Source organism: Mauremys reevesii, linkage group 2 (assembly GCF_016161935.1).
Source record: "Mauremys reevesii isolate NIE-2019 linkage group 2, ASM1616193v1, whole genome shotgun sequence".
NCBI lineage: Eukaryota > Metazoa > Chordata > Testudines > Geoemydidae > Mauremys > Mauremys reevesii.
In genome coordinates this window covers 116,131,688-116,151,631 of record NC_052624.1, presented here as the reverse complement: position 1 = coordinate 116,151,631, position 19,944 = coordinate 116,131,688, and the positions used below count along the sequence as shown (strand labels likewise).

Below are 19,944 nucleotides of genomic sequence, written 5' to 3'. Positions count from 1 at the left end.
CCTTCAAGGAGGAAGGGCCTGACACTGCATTGCACTCACTGCCCTGACCGAGGAGGATAGACTGGAAAATGTATCTAAGAGTTAAGGTAAAATTGCCCGCACCACTCTCATCGGGGTCACCTTCAAGATGTAGTGGAGCCTGTCGGTGTCTGGGGACTCCGCCAGCAGGTTCCCCAGCATGGTGTCCAGGAGGTCTGGCAAGACCCTATGCAGATCCTGCAAAGCAAGGGAGAGTCATGGGTCAGAGTTAAGGAAAGTGGGGCTACACCTACCACAGGGTGGGAAGAGGGGTGTGGCAGGTTTCGTATCTCATCAACCCTTTGATTCAAGAGGGAGAAAGCGGGGTTAACCCCGCCTCCCTGTGTCTACGTCGGTCTTACTACCTCCCCGGTAGTCAGGGCTGTATGGCCCAATGGCCAGAGTCTCTACACCCTCTTCTCTGGGTCAGGTAGCGCAGCCCAGCAGCCGGAGTTTCTATAGTGTGTTCCTAAGGCAGTGTGGCCTAATGGCCAGAATCTCTCTAAATTCTTCTCCCCTTGGGGGATAGCGTGGCCCAGCGGCCAGAGTTCATCTACCTCCTTTGGAGTGAGAGAGGGGTGGGTGAACTACATCATCCCCCAAAAGGAGGGGGGGTAGATACCCCCAGTAGGGGAGCCTGGGCACACTCGCCTTCGCCAGGCTCTGACCCAGGGCTCTGTCAGTGATGGCATGATCCACCACAAGTCAGCGGGGAATCCTACCAAAATACGCTGCCTTCATAATAGTGGGAGATACTATTCCTTTCCCTTCCCTGGGTCACTTCCTACCAGTCCTCCAAACGTAGCAGTTCTTGTGGCATCAGGGTCTTCAGGATCCTCAGCACCCGATGCTCCCTGTGATTCCCACAGCTGCCAGTCTCTGGGCCCGCTTACTGGCTCCTCAGCTCCCTCCTTCCTTGCAACTGCTCCTGGGCTGGAGCTTCTGCAGGGCATCCTTTTTCCTGAGCTGCCAGCCCTAACTAAGTAGTTCTGCAGGCTTTTATGCTTGACTCCCGGTTGGAGCATGCCCAGCAGAGCCTCAGGGGCCTGGCTTCCTCTGCCAGCAGGGAAGGGTTAACTCTCTCAGTCCCAGTGCGGGGCCAGTCTGCCCCATCACAAGGGGTCTCTCAGAAGCACTGGTGAGCCCTCCAAACACATATCCTGGCTTCTCTCATTCACATCCGACTGCAGGCAATTAAAAATGATTTCTGGCAGGTTGACAGCTGACTCTTCAAACCATGACTTTAGAATGATCTACCTGGACTTGGGTGGTGTCCTTCTCCGTGCCCAGGGTGAAGATGGCATGCAGGGCAGCTCGAAGGAGGTGGCTCTCCACTTCTGGCTCCAGGGCAGGTGTCATGGTGCTTGCAAGGGAGAGGAGCCGCTATTAGACTGTGCAGTGCGGGGGTGGGACTGGCACCAACGCGGCCGTGAAACTGCAGGGAGCTAGGCAGAGGCTGGCGAGAATGGAAACTGAGTCACCGAGCCAGGGAATGACAAGGCCGAGGTTTCCCAGACAGACAGTGGCAGGACAGGAATAGCGCCTGTTCCCTGGACCCTGCTGCCCCTCCTCTATCTGATCCTGGGAGTGAGCCTCTCCCCAAAGCCATTGCAATGTTACTGGAGTGAAAAGAACAGCGCAGCAGGGAGAGAGGGAACCTTCCCATCACTTCTGCCAGAGGAGTCACCCTTGGGAAGTGACTTGGGAGTGGGAGGGCAGTGACTCCTAGCTCTGGGCCTGAGCAGCACCGGGTTAGGGAACTGGGCGGGAGGGTCTCGGTAACTGAGGATGCCCACAGCAATCAGGAGTTAGCGAGGACGCCGTCGGGTGGAAAGTTATCAGGCAGCTCCTCAATGAGCTCCTGTGAGACCCAAAGGAAACAAAGGAGTCTGTAGATTCGGGTCTCACTAACTCTTCCCAGTGAGGAGATTACCCAGTCAGCACCCCACACAGCCAGCAGGATCCCCCTGCCTCCCGCTTCTCCGATTCCTGCCCACTAGTGACCAATCTCAGAATTTATCTTGTTTCTTCTCCCCAATCTTCAGCTCCAGCAATCCCCACCCTCAGCTACCCCTCCAGCACCAGCCATCTCCCATCCACTGGCCTGGGGAGACCCCTACCCATCCCATGTCTCTGTCCTCCCTCCAGCTGCCGATCACCATGTCTCACTCACCACAATCCTCTCCATCACAACCGCCTTGGAGCAGTGTGGCTCCAGTGTGTCCTGCCCTCTCTGTTGTTCAGCGAGACACGCAGGGTGGATGGTGTGCTGAAACATGAGATGCTGGGCCTCATCCTGCATCCACCAGGAGTGGGGTTAGGAGACGGAGAGCCAGTTAGCCATGGAACTCCCTACCCCACCCACACCAGCTGCAGGACTCAGGCCTGAATGGGGGTTAGTGGGGACCCACCCATTGCCCAAATCACCTACGACCCCTACACAAGCAGGATCAGGAACTGGGACAGTGCCTGGGGGGAGGGGGAAAGAGACCCTGGCTGGTGTGTGACAAACATCCCCAGCTTGGGAGTCCCAGATCATGGAGGAGAAAGGTCCCCATTGGGGTGGAGGATCATCGGGGACAAGACCATTTGCAGGGGGTTGTGATGCTGGGAAGGGGCAGGACAATCTCGGTTCCAGCACAGCTGGAGAACGTTTGTACCTTTTCTCAGCCCTGGAGCTGCTCTCGGATGTTCTTGAGAGCAGTCTCCTTTGTGGCCATGTCCACCCATTCCTCCTCTTCCTCCTCTGAGTCCCTGGCCATCCCTGCACCAGGGAGAGAAGGGGACAGGGTGACGTCTGCTGCCACTCAAGGGAAGGACAGGGACATGGTGGGGCAATGTGCCCCCTTCCCACCCCTGGGACCTAGGGCAGATTGGGCCAAACACTCCCGCCACTCAATGATGCCTTCAGCCCCCAACTCCTTCAGAAGCCCATTGCAAAGACACCCCCTCACACACTGTCCTAGACTCCCTGGGAGGTGCCTGCCGCCGCAACTGGAGCACCAAGGACCAAAGTGGAAGCACCTAGTGTCAGTGGGGTTCATGTGGCTAAGGCCAGATCCCTGGGCTGGGGACCTCCTGCCCTGGGGAGGCTGGAAGGTCCTCAGTGACCGGGCAGGGCGATGCCTCCTGCTGGAATCAGGTCTGGGCTCCTGGGGCTGGTGCTACCCACACAACAAGCCCCAGAGCCACCCTGCCCGGCTCCCCTCCTGGGCTGGATCCTGCCTGCCCAGTTGCATCCTGGGCCAGCTCCATTTTGGCCTGGCTGGTGCCTCTCCCACCTCAGCCCCTGCGCCGGGAGCGGGTTTCCTCTTGCCAGAAGGCTGGGCACTTCCACCTCCTGGCCCGGTCGGGAGCTCCAGGGGAAGATGGCAGCTGCTTCCCTCAGGCTCTGGGACCAGCTGCAGAGCCTTCTTCCTGAACATCCTCAGGAGCCTGGACATCCTGGAACCGAGCAAGGAGCAGGTGTGAGTCTGGGATCAAGGCAGCCTCTCACTAACGGCCCTTTTTGTTCCCACCCCATCCCTGCCCCAGCCAGAGCATCTCCTCTTCCCCCCACAGGGGTTCAGGCAGTGCAAGCTACACACATGGGAGTTCATTGGATGATCTGCTCCCAACATTCCCCTTCGTCATCCCTGGTGCTGCAATAACTGGGGAGTCTCATCCTTTTTGAGCACTGGGGTCAGTCACAAAGACCATTGGTCACTTTAGACAAGCAGCTCCCTCCTGCCATCCCAGGCCACACTCCCCGCTCCCAGGCTAGAGAAGGAACAGAACCCAGGAGTCTGGACTTCTCCTGGGAAACCATTCCCCACGTCAAAGTCCCTAGGCACAGCAAGCCCGGGGCCCCCTCATTTCCCATTGACTTTCATGCTCGGCAGCTCACACGGTCTGGCCCAGCTCAGAGACTCTCAGCCTGGGGAACAGTCTCCCACAAGGGAAGGGCTGGGATCCCCATTGTTGGGACATTTCCAAACACACCGGAGACGGCTCTGGAGAAGCCACTCCCCGGTCTGAGAGAGAGGGGCTCCTGGGGGCAGTTTTCAAATCTAATCTCCTTTGGGAGAGATTCTCTCCCCCTATTTCTGCCTCTCCCCAGACAGACAAGGAAAGCCACCGAGAAACCCTAATGCCACTCACTTGCTCTAGGTGATGGAGCGATGGATGGCTGATGTTCAGGGTCGCCAGCTGTCCCTCGCCCTCCTCCTCCCTCTCCAAGCCCAAGGCAGGCTGGAGAGGGTGGTGACCTGAGGAATTACCCTGCCCAGCCAGTAGGCAGGGTGATGACACTGGGCGATCGACTGGCTATGAAAATAAGAGTCTGTCTTATTGCCAAAGGATGGGGAAACTCAGCCAGCAGCAAGAGGTGCAAAACACTGCCCTAGTGCGGGGGTGACAGTGCCTCCCAGCTCCTGACATCCCAGCACTTTGCACACCTCTCTGTGGCCTCCCAACCCCCTTGGGTTGTAGGGACTTGACCCCAACAATACTGATGAGAAACAGGCCTGGGGAGGGGAAACAACTGGCTCAGTGTTGGGATAACTAAAAGTAAGAAATACAAAATGGAGTCCGTGACATGTGACTTCAGGATTCAATCCTTGTTTACCTCAGGGGCACTGACTCAGAACTAGCCTCAACTGGTTAGAACTGGATTTTCCCACCTTTGGACTCCAGACATTCCATCTGTTTTCCCGCCCAAATCCCTGAAGGTTCTATTACCTCAGATTTACCTCAGACTTGTTTGGCATTGCCATTTTGGAACAGTCCATTTTTTCCTGCCTTGACATCTAAAAGGACTGACTCCTGTGCGAATGAAGCTGCTTTCCATCTGAGCCGCAGCCTGTGCGCGGTACGGGTTTCATCGTGCTTCCGACCATATCGATGAGATTGACACCCATCCCAAAGACACCGGAGAAGACCTTCAACACCTACCTTATCCTGCTGCTCCATCTCCAGAGGGCTTCTCTTCCATGGAGATCACCATTCATCCATTGGACTCCTCAGAGTTCCTCCTTGACAGCTTTCCACTAGCCCGATAGTAGAGGTCCTGAGCATCGCCACTGCACACAACCCAGCACATAGACGGAGTAGGAAGACATCTATTTTGTTATAGGGTATTTAGCCAAGGGAGGGATTTATCTGGGTCCGGGCTTCATGCCCCACTGAAGTCACTGTCACTATTGTTATTGTCATTGGTTCTAGTACAACCAGGCCCTCATGTCCGGTCCCCCTGCCTTTGAGAGGGAATGTGCATTTCCCTAGTTTGCTTGTGAGAATGTCCTATGGGACTGTGTCAAAAGCCTTATTAACACCAAGATAGATCACGTCTACTGTTTACCCACCTCCACTAGGCCTGTAACCCTGTCAAAGGAGGAAATAGGATTGGTTTGGAAGGATTTGTTCTTGACAAATCCATGCTCACTAGTCCTAAGAACCAAATTATCCTGTAGGTGCTGACAAACTGATTGTTTAATAATGTGTTCCAGTATCTTTCCAGGTATGGAAGTGAGGCTAGCTAGTCTGTAAGTCCCAGAGTTCTCTTTGTTCCCCTTCTAAAGATAGGTCCTGTCTTGTTAATGGATGGGAAGATGTTCTTTTTTTGGGATCTCAGATGAGAACTGGGGCTCAGCACCTGGTTTGTTAAGGCCATAAAAATGGAGGCAGGCACCTTTTCTCTCCTGCTGGCAAAGAACCCCAGGTACCTAAAAGAGTGGGACTCACATCCCTGAATGGGCTTTTAAAAAGACAAGCATTTCTTGTTTCCGCAGACTAGACATTTTAGCAAAAATTAGAATTTCTTGGTGCTAAACACTGTGAAACTCCCCTTTCTCCTTCACAAAGGGCTTTTATGCCCCTTATGTCACCCAGGCTCACAACTGCCCAGAGTTCGAGAATTGTCCCTGTTTCCGTTGGACAGATAGGGAGCCTGAGGTACAGAGAAGGGAAAGTGACCTACCCAAGGGCCTACATGGCAAGGCGGTGCCAGAGCCAGAAAGAGAAGCCACCAGTCCTGACTCCTGTTCTAACAGACAACAAACCCCTCATAAGCAGGAATCGAGATGGTAGGGAACTGTCATTGAAACCATTTCTGTCAGAAAATCCCATTCAGCCTAAACCAGTTTGTTTCTTGAAATCATAACAAGTGGGATGAAAATTCTTTGCAAAAATATTTTGTTGCAAAACAAAAGCATCTCCTGTTTGTCATAGTGTGTTAAACTGTCTCATCGCACACAAAGAAGAGACACTTAGATGTCGAAAATTAGATAAGATGCGTCAGCCTGAGCTAAGTAGTTGCTGCTCTTAACCATTTCAAAATAATAAAATACAAATAAAATCGAATATTTCAGCTATTCTATTATGTCATAATCTGATCTGAGTAAATGTGATAGGACACCTCATATTATGCACTGCTCCCAGTGACACTCTCAAATGGATCCCCATCCTCCACCCATGGGGAGGTAGGTCGGAGCAGATAGTTATCCGTACTTGAAAGAAGGAGCAGCTAACGCTTAGAAAGAATTGACTTGTCTTAGGTCGTCACACAGCCAGTCAGTGGCAGAGTTGGGAGAAGGACCCAAGAGTCCTGACTTTCAAACTAACCATCACATCTTGAATTTCATCTATTGAATACAATTCTGAGACCTTAAACTAGTGTTTTCCATGCCTAGAATTCAGTTGGCACCAGATGCATCAGACTGAGCAGGTTCCAAACCTCTCGGAGACTCTTACCTTCTAAACAGGGACGTCTGTTTTCTAGTAAAGTCAGTAAAAGGAAAGGAGAAAACTTGAAAGAGGTTCCTCCTCACGCTCACGTACGTGAACCCTAATACTCTCTAAGTCCTCAAAGAGAGACCTCAAGTAGGAGACTTGCTGAAGGAAAGCCACGGGGGGCTCCGAGGTTTCCCTAGCCCTGTGCCCCTGTCCTGCCTGGCTGATGTCAGCATCTCTCTGTGAGGTCACCACCTCCCCACCACCTTTGACCAATAGGCTGAGGTCCTGCAAAAGGCCTTTGTGATGTCACTGCAACATCCACCCCTCCCCTGAATCGCTAATGTCCTGCCACTGGCCAGACACTTTCAAGGTTTGAGCTACTCCCTGTGGATTACCCGACTCAAAGAGCCCTGACTTTCAAACTAACCATTGGCTCTCGAATTTCATACATTGAATGACCTAAACAAAGTGCTCTCAAATGAGCTCCAGACCAACAACAGTTCATGAACTGCTCAGAGACAATTAATGCAGAGAAGCAGCAAAATTCATCAACCATAGGACTGGTTATGACTTATTTACTTGGTCTTAAAAGAGAAGAACAAGGACCTGAGTCTCCTTCCTGTCAATAACCTCCTGCTCAGCCAATCAGGGTAGAGACTGAGGGGCGGAAGGCTGAGGGTTCTCATCGTGTGGATAAATGTAAAGTAATGCACATTGGAAAAAATAACCCCAACTATACATACAATATGATGGGGGCTAATTTAGCTACAATGAGTCAGGAAAAAGATCTTGGAGTCATCGTGGACAGTTCTCAGAAAATGTCCATGCAGTGTGCAGAGGCGGTCAAAAAAGCAAACAGGATGTTAGGAATCATTAAAAAGGGGATAGATAATAAGACTGAGAATATATTATTGCCCTTATATAAATCCATGGTACGCCCACATCTCGAATACTGTGTACAGATGTGGTCTCCTCATCTCAAAAAAGATATACTGGCACTAGAAAAGGTTCAGATAAGGGCAACTAAAATGATTAGGGGTTTGGAGATGGTCCCATATGACGAAAGATTAAAGAGGCTAGGACTCTTCAGCTTGGAAAAGAGGAGACTAAGGGGGGATATGATAGAGGTATGTAAAATCATGAGTGGTGTGGAGAAAGTGGATAAGGAAAAGTTATTTACTTATTCCCATAATACAAGAACTAGGGGTCATCAAATGAAATTAATAGGCAGAAGGTTTAAAACAAATAAAAGGAAGTTCTTCTTCACGCAGCGCACAGTCAACTTGTGGAACTCCTTACCTAAGGAGGTCATGAAGGCTAGGACTATAACAGCGTTTAAAAGAGAACTGGATAAATTCATGGTGGTAAAGTCCATAAATGGCTATTAGCCAGGATGGGTAAGGAATGGTGTCCCTAGCCTCTGTTTGTCAGAGGATGGAGATGGATGGCAGGAGAGAGATCACTTGATCATTGCCTGTTAGGTTCACTCCCTCTGGGGCACCTGGCATTGGCCACTGTCGGTAGACAGATACTGGGCTAGATGGACCTTTGGTCTGACCCGGTACGGCCGTTCTTATGTTCTTATGTTCTTATCAGAGAGCCCAAAGGATGGCCCAAGTCACCCATGGGGATCACTGTCCGAGCACTATATCAGCCCCACATTTTTAAATGGACCTCCCACAATGGGAGATGCAGAGCACCCCCCGCAACACACACACACACCTCTCCGGGTAGTGGGAGGGGAAGAGGGGAAAGGACAAAAAAAGTAAGAGATGAAGAGAAAGCTAGGAGGGATGGAGGAAAAGGTAAAACAAAAAGGACAAACCCTAATGTCCCCAATGACTCTATGGGATAAAATCCCAGGTGGGGAATAAAATTCTGCCACCTTAAACGAGTTTTTTCTATGCCTAGAATTCAGCTGGCACCAGATGCATCAGACTGAGCAGGTTCCAAACCTCTCGGAGACTTTTACCTTCTAAACGGAAACGTCTGTTTTCTAGTAAAGTCAGTAAAAGGAAAGGAGAAAACTCGAAAGAGGTTCCTCCTCGCGCTCATGTACGTGAACCCTAATACTCTCTAAGTCTTCAAAGAGAGACCTTGAGAAGGAGACTTGCTGAAGGAAATCCACAGGGGTCTCCAAGGTTTCCCTAGCCCTGTGCCCCTGTCCTGCCTGATGTCAGCATCTCTCTGTGAGGTCACCACCTCCCCACCACCTTTGACCAATAGGCTGAGGTCCTGCAAAAGGCCTTTGTGATGTCACTGCCACACCCATCCCTCCCCTAAAGAGCTAATGTCCTGCCGCTGACCAGACACTTTCAAGGTTTGAGCTACTCCCTGTGGATCACTCCACTCAATCAGTGTTCACTCTAGGAAGCAAGCCAGCTACGTAGTAAAACATCAGAGGCTGCTCCCAATGCTACACTCAGTTTTTCCAAAGTTCGTAGACTTTATGGCCAGAAGAGACCTTTAGAGCATCTATTCTAACCCCCTGCATTTCACAGCCTTCCTGTATAGCACAATAGCTACTTTTGGGGCAAACACATTCCAGAAAGGCATCTAGTCTACATTAAATGACATCAAGAGATGGAGAATCCACCACTTGCCTTTTAGTGAGTCCCAGGGGGCTCCATTTCCCCTTCCACTAGCTCCCTATTTACAGTGAGCCAGAGCAGTACCTGCAGCAGGGAGCAGGCGAGAGTTCCTGGTGGCCTCAGGCACCTGGCACATCACTTTCGCCATGACATCCTCCTGCTGCAAGGGAACGAGAACCTGTCAGAGACTCAAATGCCCCGGGGAATCAGAGGCAATTAAGGGCACCTGGAACCAGCAGCATTTCCACCCAGCACCTGCCCACTTCTGAGGGATGGATTCACCTCCTGACCCCCAGAATGGAGTCTTCTTCTCCTTTCTAGTGACCTCCAGTGCCAACTCCCCTCCTTGTAGGCTGAGCTCCTGCCACCACCCCCTCAGTGCCCTTGACAGCTGTTCCACCTCCAATCCACAGCTCAAGTTCTCAGAACCCTCTCCTCCACCCCCACCCAAGCTGGCCAGGAGGGGCTCTAGCAGGGGGGGCAGGAGGGATTCTGGAAGCAGTGAAGTGGGTTCCGAGGAGGTTGAGTCTTCCCCCAAGTCATCCCACACACTAATGCTGAAGCCACAGGATGGCAACCCTGGTGAATGGGGCAGATCAGCAGCCCCTGCTGACTGAATCCTCCCCTTCTCTTTAGATGGTGGCTCGGTTGACACGGACACTACACTACTGGGGAAACTGGGTGAGGCCCTGTGGGACAGGAGAGGCTCGCAGAGGGCACTTAGGGGACTCGTCTGCTCTTCCCAAGAGCAAAAGCACTGTGACCTAAGAACATAAGTCTGTGAGGAGGTAATGTTTGTCATTTAATTAGCCTTGCTAAAGAGCTGGGTTGGAGCTGCTCAGGGGACAAACTGGTTCCCTCCTGTTCATGGAGGTGAATTCATCTCTCTTCCCAGTAGCACCTGCTCTCACTCTCATTCCCCACCAGGCTCCTTGCTGCCAGGCCAGTGAATGGCAATAGGATGGCAATGAGGCCTGGGCCACACCCCAATCTCCTGAGTCTAATGCAGTTGCTTACCTTGCCCCCCATCAGCTGCTGGGCTTCCCCCAGGAGGAAGTAGGGGAGGAGCAGCCCAGCCTGGCTGACACACAGCAGTGGGTCGTGGATGGCCAGCACTGCCCTCCGTCCGAAGGAAGAATCTTCTCTGCCCCTCCAAGAAGAACTTGCCGAAGACCTAAAACCAAGAGGATGAGAGGCATTAGCAGATTGCCCAGAGCCAGGCTCCAAATCCTGGGACTAGAATGGCATCTCCATCTAGTGGCCACTGCAGGGGACCCAGCCATTCCCACTCCCTGAGCTGTCTCATGCCCTGGCAGAATCTCCTTACCTCCCCCACCCTGGCCGTGTTCCTGTAGCCCAGGAGCCTGCTGTCCCAGCACCACAGCTCTTTGGCCTCCTGGATGGTCAGCCCTGGGAAAGAGACACACACACACATTTGGCATTCTGGTTGCAGTGCCTGTGTCCTTCCAATCCCATTGGTGGCTGCACAGTGGGCAGAGTCCTTGCTGCGTGCCTGGCCCAACAGAATTGCAGGGGATGGGTGTAGAACAGAGAAAGAGCAGACAGAGACTCATCCTCCAGCCGGGGTCAGTCTGAGAGAAATTGGCTGGGGTCCCAGTCTCACTCTTCTATCGGGTGCCATTTCCCAGTTGGGTTCCTTACCCCTCTGGTGCAGCAGCAGCTGGTAGAGCCGGTAAACCTCCTTCCTGGCCTGCCGGCTGAGGTCCTTGCCTGGGTCACTGATGAACAGAGCCAGCTGAGACAGTGTGCGCAGGGTGGAATATCTGATTCATTGATTGCAGAGCTTTAGAAGGGGATTGTTGCCCCCAGGACGATGCTTCCATTCTGCAGGTCACAACTTGTCATTGTCTCTCTAGAGTGGAACAGTGTTCGGTGTCGGGGCTGGTCCCATCCTCCCTGAACTCCTGATTCCTGAACAGCTCACCAAGAAGGAGACAGACCCCTCCCCCGTCCCTGGCTCTCAAGTCCTTGGTTGGGTGAAGGGACTGAGTGTGAGCACAATCCCCCCAGGAATCTCAGAGCCCGTTGAAGAGAAGGGCTGATTCTCTGGGGTCCTTCTGTTTCTCTAGGAAGGAGCCTGTGGCTCCTCTCTGAGGACCATTTTCTGCATCTCACAGGAGGGGTTCAGACTCTCACTCCCCATGCCAGCCAGGGGCCCTGAGGTTAGTGCGCAACAGAACCAGGCACAGCTCTGGCTTGAAGTCCCAGCTCCTTCCTCTGTCCTTCAAGGAGGAAGGGCCTGACACTGCATTATACTCACTGCCCTGACCCAGGACGGGCCACTGGGGATCCAACTAGGAGGACAGACTAGAAAATGGATCTAAGAGTTAAGGTAAAATTACCCCCACACCTCTCATCGGAAGATGTATTGGAGCCTGTCGGTTTCTGGGGGCTCTGCAAGCAGGTTCCCCAGAATGGCATCCACGAGGTCTGGCAAGACCCTATGCAGATCCTGCAAAGCAAGGGAGAGCCATGGGTCAGAGTTAGGGAAAGTGGGGCTACATCTGCCACAGGATGGGAAGAGGGGTCTCTGGGAAGCACTGGTGGGACCCCCAAACACATAGCCTGGCCTCTCTCATTCACATCCCTCTGCAGGCAATTAACCAGGATTCATGGTAGGATGACAGCTGGCTCTTCAATCCATGACTTTAGCATGATCTACCTGGACTTGGGTGGTGTCCTTCTGGGTGCCCAGGGTGAAGACGGCAGCTCGAAGGAGGTGGGTCTCTAGCTCTGGCTCAAGGGCAGGTGTCAGGGTGCTGGCAAGAGAGAGGAGTTGGTATAGGACTGTGCAGCGCGGGGGTGGGACTGGCACCAACACAGTTGCAAAACTGCAGGGAACTAGGCAGAGGCTGGCGAGAATGGAAACTGAGGCACTAAGCCAGGGAATGACAAGGCCAAGGTTTCTCAGACAGACAGTGGCAGGACAGGAATAGCACCTCTTCTCTGGACCCTGCTGCCCCTCCTCTATCTGATCCTGGGAGTGAGCCTCTCCCCAAAGCCATTGTAATGTTACTGGAGTGAAAAGAATAGCGCAGCCAGGAGAGAGGGAACCTTCCCATCACTTCTGCCTGAGGAGTCACCCTTGGGAAGTGACCTGGGAGCGAGAGTGGCAGTGACTCCCAGCCCTGGGACTTAGCAGCACCAGGGTTAGAGGAACCGGGCGGAGGGGTCTCGGTACCTGAGGTTGCCCACAGCAATCAGGGAGTTAGCGAGGACGCCGCCGGGTGGAGAGTTATCAAACAGCTCCTCAATGAGCTCCTGTGAGACCCAAAGGAGACAAAGGAGCGTGTGAGATTCGGGCCTCACTGACACTTCCCAGTGAGGAGATTACACAGCCAGCTCCCCACACAGCCAGCAGGATCCCCCCAGCTGCCTCCCGCTCCTCCGATTCCTGCCCACTAGTGACCAAGCTCAGAATCTATCTCGTTTCTTCTCCCCAATCTTCAGCCCCAGCAATCCCTGCCCTCAGTTGCCCCTCCAGCACCTTAAAATTCTGCCACCTTAAACTAGTGTTTTCCATGCCTAGAATTCAGCTGGCACCAAATGCATCAGACTGAGCAGGTTCCAAACCTCTCAGAGGCTCTTACCTTCTAAACAGGGATGTCTGTTTTCTAGTAAAGTCAGTAAAAGGAAAGGAGAAAACTCAAACGAGGGTCCTCCTCACGCTCATGTACGTGAACCCTAATACTCTTTAAATCCTCAAAGAGAGACCTCGAGAAGGAGACATGCTGAAGCAGAGCCACAGGGGTCTCCAAGGTTTCCCTAGCCCTGTGCCCCTGTCCTGCCTGGCTGATGTCAGCATCTCTCTGTGAGGTCACCACCTCCCCACCACCTTTGACCAATAGGCTGAGGTCCTGCAAAAGGCCTTTGTGATGTCACTGCCACACCCACACCTCCCCTGAAGTGCTAATGTCCTGCCGCTGGCCAGACACTTTCAAGGTTTGAGCTACTCCCTAGTGACCAATCTGAGAATTTATCTCGTTTCTTCTCCCCAATCTTCAGCTCCAGCAATCCCCACCCTCAGCTACCCCTCCAGCACCAGCCATCCCCCATCCACTGGCCTGGGGAGACCCCTGCCCATCCCATGTCTCTGTCCTCTCTCCAGCTGCCCATCACCGTGTCTCACTCACCACAATCCTCTGCATCACAGCTGCCTTGCAGCAGTGTGGCTCCAGCGTGTCCTGCCCTCTCTGTTGTGCAGCAAGACACGCGGGGTGGATGGTGTGCTGAAACATGAGATGCTGGGCCTCATCCTGCATCCACCAGGAGTGGGGTTAGGAGAGGGAGAGCTAATTAGCCAGGGACCTCCCTGCCCCACCCACACCAGCTGCAGGACTCAGGCCTGAATGGGGGAGAGTGGGGACCCGCCCATTGTCCAAATCTCTCACAACCCCTACACAAGCAGGGTCAGGAACTGAGACAGTGCCTGGGGGGGCGGGGAAGAGACCCTGGCTGGTGTGTGACAAACACCCCTAGCTTGGGGGTCCCAGATCATGGAGGAGAAAGGTCCCCTTTAGGGGTGGAGGATCACTGGGGACAAGACCCTCTGCAGGGGGTCGTGATGCTGGGAAGGGGCAGGACAACCTCGGTTCCAGCACAGCTGGAGAACATTTGTATCATTTCTCAGCCCTGGAGCTGCTCTCGGATGTTCTTGAGAGCAGTCTCCTCTGTGGCCATGTCCACCCATTCCTCCTCCTCCTCCTCCTCCTCTGAATCCCTGGGTGTCCCTGCACCAGGGAGAGAAGGGGACAGGGTGACGTCTGCTGCCACTCAAGGGAAGGACAGGGACATGGTGGGGCAATGTGCCTCCTTCCCACCCCTGGGACCTAGGGCATATTGGGCCAAACACTCTCGCCACTCAATGATGCCTTCAGCAACCCCACTCCTTCAGGAGCCCATAGCAGAGAGACCCCCACACACACTGTCCTGGACTCCCTGGGAGGTGCCTGTCCCCACAACCCGCAACTTGACCACCAAGGACGAAAGTGGCTAAGAAGGGAGGAGCATGCTCCGCCTTGTTTGTTGATGTAAAACATGGCCGTTGTGTTGTCTGTGAAGACTGTAACACAACGGCCTTGAAGATGTTTTTGACATGCGAGACATACTGCCCTCAGTTCCCTCACGTTGATGTGCAGGGTTACTTCCTGCGCGGACCAGAGGCCTTGCGTATGGAGCCCCACAAGGTGGGCACCACAACCTAGAGATGACGCGTCTGTGGTCAGGGCTAGCGAAGGCTGTGAGGCATGGAATGGCATCCCTGCGCAGACTAGGGAGGGGTTCAGCCACCAAGTCAACAAGGCTAAGACGTCCTTGGGTACAGTGAGAATTGGGCTGTTGCGGCCCGGCTGGTACACTGAGGAAAGCCAGGCCTGAAGTGGGCGGAGGTGTAGTCTGGCATGTCTGGTCACGAAAGTACAGGCGGCCATGTGGCCTAGGAAACCGAGACACGTGCGAACTGTCGAGGTCGGGAAGCTGTCGAGGTCCTGAATTATGGCTACCATTGCCTGAAAGCGGGGCTGTGGTAAGCACGCCCTGGCGAGATTTGAGTCTAGGATCGCTCCAATTAAGTCTATTCTCTGTGTGGGCACCAAAAGGGCTTTTCGGTGTTGAGCATAAGGCCGAGTTGCTCGAACAGTTCTCTGACGAGATGGACATGATGCCGCACTCGCATCTTGGAGGGACCTAGAATGAGCCAATCGTCGAAGTATGGGAAGACTTGTATGCGACGTCGACAGAGTGAGGCTGCGACGACAGCCATACACTTGGTGAAGACTCTTGGCGCCGTGGAGAGGCCGAATGGAAGGACCGCAAATTGAAAATGCTGCTGGTTGACCACAATGCGAAGGTATCGCCTGTGCGGCGGGTAAATCGTGATGTGGAAGTATGCGTTCTTCATATCGACGGTGGCGTACCAGTCTCCGGGATCCAGGGAAGGGATAATGGTTCCCAGGGATACCATGCGGAACTTCAACTTTACCATGAATTTGTTGAGTCCACGCAGGTCCAGGATGGGCCGCAGACCCCCCCTTTGCCTTGGGAATTAGGAAGTAGAGGGAGTAAAACCCCTTGCCCCTCAGGTCCTTCGGGACCTCTTCTACTGCTCCGATGTGTAGGAGCATCTGCACCGCCTGCAAGAGGATTTGCTCGTGAGAGGGGTCCCTGAAGAGAGACAGGGAGAGGGGGTGCTATGGGGGGGTGAAACAAACTGAAGATGGTATCCAAATTCCACCGTGCATAGGACCCAATGATCTGAGGTTATGTGGGATAATGCAGGGAGGAAATAGGAGAGACGGTTGCGGAAGGGTGGGAAAGGATCCGGGAAGGAGACTGGTGCTCCGTCCTTGAGCGCACTTTCAAAAGTTTTGTTTGGGCCCCGTCGGTGGCTTTGGGGGGCCCTGATTCTGGCCTCCCCAGGGACCAGATTGTCTCCTGCGGTTACCCCGGCCCCACCTTCTAGTGAAGTCCTGTAGCGGCTGAGGGTTAGGGTAGGTGCATTGAGGCAGAGAGCGGAACGGTCTGTGCTGAGTTACCGGGGTATGCGTCCCCAGTAAGCGCATTATAACTCAGTTGTCCTTGAGGCTCTGAAGCCTGGGATCTGTTTTAACCGAAAACAGGCCTTGGCCCTCGAAGGGCAAGTCCTTAATTGTCTGTTGAAGTTCTGGTGGAAGGCTGGACAACTGTAGCCAGGAGATGTGTCGCGTGGCCATTCCTGAGGCTACAGTTCAGGCTGCCAAGTCCGCCGCATCTAAGGACGCCTGAAGAGATGTCCTTGCCACTTTTTTGCCTTCTTCCAGTAAGGCAGCAAACTCTTGCCTGGACTCTTGGGGAACAAGTTCTTTAAACTTCCCCATGGAGGTCCACATGTTATAGTTATAGCGGCTCAGGAGAGTTTGCTGATTAGCTACCCTAAGCTGTAGGCCCCAGCTAGGTAGACCTTGCGCGAATAAGTCCAAGCGCCTAGCCTCCTTGGACTTAGGGTCAGGTGCTTGCTGGCCATGCCGCTCCCTCTCGTTCACCGACTGTACAACCAGCGAACAAGGGTGAGGGTGCACATAGAGATACTCAGAGCCCTTGGATGGTACCATATATTTCCTCTCCATCCCTCTGGCAGTGGGAGGAATAGATGCTGGGGACTGCCAGATCGTATCTGCATTGGCCTGTATGGTCCTAATGAAAGGCAGGGCGACCCTTGTAGGTGAATCTGCTGACAAAATGTCAACACAGGATCCTCTATTTCCACCACCTCCTCCACCTGTAGGTTCATATTCTGCGCCACCCTGCGCAGGAGATCTTGGTGAGCCCGGAGGTCTATAGGCGGGGGACCAGAAGAGGATGTGCCTGCCACTGCCTTGTCTGGGGAGGAGGAGGAGGAGGAGGAGGAAAGCCCAGGTACCAGTGGATCCTGGGGAAGTTCTGGCTGTGGAGGATCCTGGTGATCGAGGTCCGATACAGCCGGGGCCTGAGTGTGGACTGGCAGGACAGCACCGCATCTGGGTCCAACAAGGGAGAACGGCTCACTGTGACCTCAGGTACCTGATGGTCGGAATGGGCTGACTGAGAGGCACCTGAGGGGGCACCTTGGGCTTGATGGTATGCCCAAGGTGTCCAGAAGGACCATTGTGGTGGTCCCTGATCCTGATCCTCATATTGGGCTTGACTAGTGCCCTCTACGTCATGGCCCTGGATATAGTAGCCGCTCTCCGCCTGAGACGATGACGAGTTGTGTCTTGAAGGCCAAGGAGGGGCCAAGCACCCATGAGAGTCTGCACCGTCCCACGCTATCAGGTCACGAGTTGGGGCTGAAGACCGGTGCCGGGACCTTCGGCGGTACTGCGATTGAGATTGGGACCGACAGCTATAATGGTACCAGGATGCCGACCTAGATCTTGATGAGGATCTGCGGCATCAGGATTGGCTGCGAGGACACCGGTGCCGGGATCAGTGCTGGGACCCAGATCGGTACCAAACATACCGGGAGGATGTGCGTGAGGTAGAACGGCGCCGCGAGTACGACTGGCGCCACAATGGAGAGCGGTGCTGGGACTGCGAGCAGTGCCGGGACCGGGACCGTCGGTGGGATCGGGACCGTGATCGGCGCCTATCTGTCATGCCCAAGGAAGCGGGCCTCGTCAAGGCAGGCTTGCCTATCGACTGAACAGCCCGCACCAGTGGTGCCGGGGACCGAGGTGGTCCAAGTTCCGTCAATGCGATCAGGTCGCGGGCAGTGGAGAAGGTCTTCGGAGTGGACGGGAGGCTGAGCTCAACCACGGTACGCACCGGGGAGCTTGTGAGTACCGGACTCGACGGCCCTTGTGGAGCCAGAATTGATGGTGCCGAAGTCAGCAGCGCTGGAGCTGAAATCCTGGCAGGATGGTCCAGTCTGGGCTGTTGCTCCAGTGGTGGCACAGGCAGTGCCGAAGCAGCGGGTGGTTTATGCTGCTTCTTAGGCCACGGAGACAGTGAACGGTGCCGCGATTGTATCGGTGCCAGAGAAGGCTGGTGATGGGGTTCTTTAGCGGTGCCGGATCGCTCCAGTGCTGGAGGGGTGCTTTGGACTGAAGGCGTCTGTTCTGTGCGCGGTACCGAAGGCGCCGGGCTAAGTGCCGCTTCCATTAGGAGCTGTTTTAAACAAAAGTCCCGCTCCTTCTTCGTTCTAGGCTTAAAAGCCTTGCAAATACAGCACTTATCAGGCTGATGGGATTCCCCGAGGCACTTCAGACAGAAGTCATGGAGATCTCCCGTTGGCATCGGCTTGAGGCACGCCGAGCAAGGTTTGAAGCCCAGTGACATGGGCATGGGCCCCGGTACCGGGGTGGAGGGAAGGGGATCATCCCCGATCCCCCTAAATACTATATACACTATATATATATATTGTGGCAAATTTCCTCCTCTCCTCTGTAGGTCCTGCGCTTATTGGCGGATTTCTTCCCCTCAGTGGTTTTCCCCTTGGATGAAACCCCATAGTCTGGATCAACTACTCCTATGTCTGATTAGGAGTAGCGGGGCTAGTGGGGAACCCGGGCCCGCCCTCTACTCCGGGTTCCAGCCCAGGGCCCTGTGAATTGCAGCAGTCTCTATAGTGCTACGTGTAACCGCTGCTTGACCGCTACAGCTCCCTGGGCTACTTCCCCATAGTCTCCTTCAAACACCTTCTTTATCCTCACCACAGGATCCTCCTGGTGTCTGATGCTGCTTGATTGTATGGTGTTTTCCTCAATCCTCCAGTAGTACCCCCTCTCAGTTCTTAGTTCCTTGTGTCTCTTGCTCCCAGCTCCTCATGCGCACTTCTTTCCTCTGGCTCCTCCCCCCAAGACTGGCGTGAGCTCCCCTTTTTATACCAGGTGCCTTGATTAGCCTGTCCTGATTGGCTGCAGGTGCTCCAATCAATGCAGCTCTCTCCGGTGCCTTCTAGAAAGTTCTTAATTGGCCCCAGGTGCCTTGATTAGCCTGGAGCAACTGCCATTTTGGTTCCCATGGTACTAGGGATTTGCTTAGCCTGGAGCTAACATACCTGCTCCTCAGTACTTTCCTGTAGCCATCCGGCCTTGCTCCATCACAATATATATATATATATATATATATATATATATATATATATATATATATATATATATATAAAATACACACACAAATCACTAAATATCTAAGTATAACTATAAAACTACTGAACTATTCACAACTATCTATAGAAAAACAAGGAAAGCTAGGGAGGTGGAGATCAGCTATGCTGCGCTCCACAGTTCCAACGACCGTCACAAGCGATAAGGAACTGAGGAGGTGATGGGTCGGCAGGGGTATATATCTGGCGCCATAGCGGTGCCACTCCAGGGGGTGCCTCAGCCGACCCACTGAGTGTTGCTAGGGTAAAGATCTTCCGATGAACGTGCACGCGGTGCACACACACCTAATTGGCATCTATATGAGCAAACACTCAAAGAAGAAAGCACCTGTTCCCTGGACCCTGCTGCCCCTCTTCCAGGGCGGCTCCAGGCACCAGCATGCCAAGAACGTGCTTGGGGAGGCAAGCCACTGGGGGAGCTCTGTCGGTCGCTGCGAGGGCGGCAGGCAGGCTGCCTTCGGCGGCTTGCATGCAGAGGGTCCTGCAGCTCCGGTGGAGCTCCCGCAGGCGTGCCTGCGGAGAGTCCTCTGGTCCCGCGGCTACGGCAGACCTCCCGCAGGCGCAGGCTGCCTTCGGCAGCTTGCCTGCGGAGGGTCTGCTGGTCCCGTGGCTTCGGTGGACCTCCCGCAGCTGCGGGAGCCCCGGAAGCAGATGCGGGAGGTCCGCCAAAGCCGCGGGACCAGCGGACCCTCCGCAGGCAAGCTGCTGAAGGCTGCCTGCCTGCCGTGCTTGGGGCGGTAAAATGTCTAGATCCGCCCCTGCCCTCCTCTATCTGATCCTGGGAGTGAGCCTCTCCCCAAAGCCATTGCAATGTTACTGGAGCAAAAAGAACAGCCCAGCCAGGAGAGAGTGAACCTTCCCACCACCTCTGCCACAGGAGCCACCCTTGGGAGGTGACCTGGGAGCGGGAGGGGCAGTGACTCCCAGCCCTGGGCCTGAGCAGCACCGGGGTTAGGGGAACCAGGCGGGAGGGTCTTGGTA

The 19,944-nt window shown here is 54.1% G+C and overlaps 1 protein-coding gene across 4 annotated transcripts in view; it reads right to left on the bottom strand.

Annotated features, from left to right (window-relative positions):
• LOC120398700 (maestro heat-like repeat-containing protein family member 7) overlaps window positions 1-19,944 on the bottom strand; it is a 107,649-nt gene that overhangs the window by 62,461 nt on the left and 25,244 nt on the right. Inside the window, exons 1-5 of one of the 4 annotated variants that reach the window (XR_005594642.1) lie at window positions 3,300-3,458; window positions 2,679-2,782; window positions 2,192-2,314; window positions 807-1,381; window positions 121-216 (exon numbers count right to left, since the gene is read on the bottom strand). The exons of 1 other annotated variant lie outside the window; for it this stretch is intronic. The gene's annotated coding sequence lies outside the window, so the exon portion shown is untranslated. Of the gene's footprint in view, window positions 1-102; window positions 217-806; window positions 1,475-2,191; window positions 2,315-2,678; window positions 2,783-3,299; window positions 3,459-19,944 lie in introns of those variants that run through there. 2 more of the 4 variants (XR_005594641.1, XR_005594640.1) reach the window with 2 other exon arrangements.